Source organism: Dermacentor andersoni, chromosome 2 (genome assembly GCF_023375885.2).
Source record: "Dermacentor andersoni chromosome 2, qqDerAnde1_hic_scaffold, whole genome shotgun sequence".
NCBI lineage: Eukaryota > Metazoa > Arthropoda > Arachnida > Ixodida > Ixodidae > Dermacentor > Dermacentor andersoni.
The window spans coordinates 122762929-122765804 of record NC_092815.1 but is presented as its reverse complement, the minus strand read 5'-3'; the positions used below and the strand labels follow the sequence as shown (position 1 = coordinate 122765804).

The 2876-nt window shown below is 45.9% G+C and overlaps 1 pseudogene; it reads right to left on the bottom strand.

The window, feature by feature from the left end:
* Positions 1 to 1361: 1361 nt before the first annotated feature.
* LOC126541415 (U2 spliceosomal RNA) lies at positions 1362 to 1543 on the bottom strand (annotated as a pseudogene).
* Positions 1544 to 2876: the final 1333 nt, after the last annotated feature.

Sequence of the window (2876 nt, the reverse complement as noted above, 5' to 3'; positions counted from 1 at the left end):
CCAATACTCAATAGAAAAGTGAAAACAGATTTGCCCTACCTTTACTGAGCATATATCATAGACAGATGGTGCTGTTAAGTGGCACCCGTTGCGAGTTGCTGGAAAACACTGGAGGTTACAGTTGCACGCGGGGAGTGGACAGTAAGAATGTGTGCTGTTTACCAGTTGTTGCAGTCTCGGGAGTCTACTAAACCCCGAATGCGAAAAGTAGAACTACATATCGACCGCTCACTTAAAGAGTCTGGTACTGCGGAATAAGTGATTACGTGCTGTTTGAATCCCTTGGAAATGAAATAAGGAACTCCTAACGACAGCCACGTATGATCAGTCAGTTCTAGTTAAGCGCCTGCTCTGTGCTGTGTGTGCTGATGTCTCTTGATTATTATACACCTTGCACAGCAATGTAATGTCTTAAGCGCAAAAATAATATAAATTAAGCAATAAAAATGACTCCCAATTCTGTGTCACTACTCGCTTTCCAGTCGCTTATTGTCGCCACGTCCTATAGTAACGACATTCCTTAGTACCGCCTGTTCTCTGAGAAGCAGGCACCATGGCTCCTGAAAGCTTATGTAATAAAGCCTCCCACATCTAATTGCGTTTCGATAAAGTCTGTTCTCGCGTCAGGGATGCTCTTCACGTGCCAAACGCTTGCACTACTGCGCCAGAGCAGCAGTTCTGTGACCAAGGCCATGCATTTTGCATAGGCTAAGGCGAAGAAAGAAGGGAATTAGCTAAACGGCGACGCTCCCCAGGGGCTAACTAATGGCTTCACGGTTGGATAGTTGGAAGTGCAATACAGCAGAAATTAATGGGCAGGGGATTGTGGCTTCCGCGACTACGAGTGTATTTTGAGTTATGCACACACTCGTCTTCGCAGCTTATAGCAATGGCACTAGGCGCTCTGCGATCAGAGCCAATAATTAGCGACTTGGGAGCCCCGAGCATGAGGAACTTATCAGGTGCAATAAAGCAAGCAATAAATATATTCTGCAGGTCGGTTAAATACATATAGAAGAACAAGGGGGAGGAGAAAGGAAACGGGTGCTGTTACGTTTTCTTTCTTGATTCTTACTTTTTGGATCAAGTACTTCCCAAGGGCGCCGTTTTCATAATAGGTACGGGAAGTTATGCTCCGCTTGGTTGCTGAGTGAGGTTCGCGCTTGTTTCGCATAGCTTTGTGAACTAAGCACTGTTGATTTTCATTTTTTTTTGTCCACGTCCTATGAGGGCGCTTCGCAGATGCACGGCTGCGTGGATAAGGGCTTATTCTCACGAAATATATGTTCTGTGCAGCGTTGTATTTTTTATAGTGAAGCTGTATATGGCTAGTTTTCAGCCGATTGATGTCCGTAGACCAAAAACCGTGGGCCGATCCCGCAGATAATGCAATACCGGGCCGACCCGCGGCGGAGGTGAAGCAGCCTTCAAGCACTCGGCCAACTTGCAAAAATCAGTTGAACTTCTTAGGTCCAAATGAAACCTGTATCTGATATATTAACCTGATAAGAACAGATACTACATTTTGAACCACCTCGGCCATGTCTACGTTCGCACCGCCCTCTCTTTGTTGGCATTCCGAGCGCTTGCGTATATCCTTTCCTTCGGCACTCCCGTGCACGGTGGCGGTCCCATCGAAACGTCATGCGTGTCTAGTTGCCTCCGGCTTCTCGGGGTGGCGGTCCCGTTGTCCACACGAATGTATATAAAAATCACGGTAAATGAGTCCGCACTTATGTTCAAAATTTTGTGTCACCTCTGCGGACAGGCCGCCATTGGAATATGAACCTGGCAACGTTTAACGCTAGAACGTTATCTAGTGAGGCGAGTCTAGCAGTGCTATTGGAGAAATTAGAGGGCAGTAAATGGGATATAATAGGGCTCAGTGAAGTTAGGAGGCCAAAAGAAGCATATACAGTGCTAAAAAGCGGGCACGTCCTGTGCTACCGGGGCTTAGCTGAGAGACGAGAACTAGGAGTCGGATTCCTGATTAATAAGAACATAGCTGGTAACATACAGGAATTCTATAGCATTAACGAGAGGGTGGCATGTCTTGTTGTGAAACTTAATAAGAGGTACAAAATGAAAGTTGTACAGGTCTACGCCCCTACATCTAGTCATGATGACCAGGAAGTCGAAAGCTTCTATGAAGACGTGGAATCGGCGATGGGTAAAGTCAAAACAAAATACAGTATACTGATGGGCGATTTCAATGCCAGGGTGGGCAAGAAGCAGGCCGGAGACAAGTCAGTGGGGGAATATGGCATAGGCTCTAGGAATAACAGAGGAGAGTTATTAGTAGAGTTTGCAGAACAGAATAATATGCGGATAATGAATACCTTTTTCCGCAAGCGGGTTAGCGGAAAGTGGACGTGGAGGAGCCCGAATGGTGAGACTAGAAATGAAATCGACTTCATACTCTGCGCGAACCCTGGCATCATACAAGATGTAGACGTGCTCGGCAAGGTGCGCTGCAGTGACCATAGGATGGTAAGAACTCGAATTAGCCTTGACTTCAGGAGGGAACGGAAGAAACTGGTACATAAGAAGCCAATCAATGAGTTAGCGGTAAGAGGGAAAGTAAAAGGAATTCCAGATCAAGCTACAGAACAGGTATTCGGCTTTAACCCAGGAAGAGGACCATAGTGTTGAAGCAATGAACGACAATCTTATGGACATCATTAAGGAGTGCGCAATAGAAGTCGGTGGTAACGCCGTTAAACAGGAAACCAGTAAGCTATCGCAGGAGACGAAAGATCTGATCAAGAAACGCCAATGTATGAAAGCCTCTAACCCTACAGATAGAATAGAGCTGGCAGAACTTTCTAAGTTAATCAACAAGCGTAAGACAGCGGACATAAGGAACTATAATATGG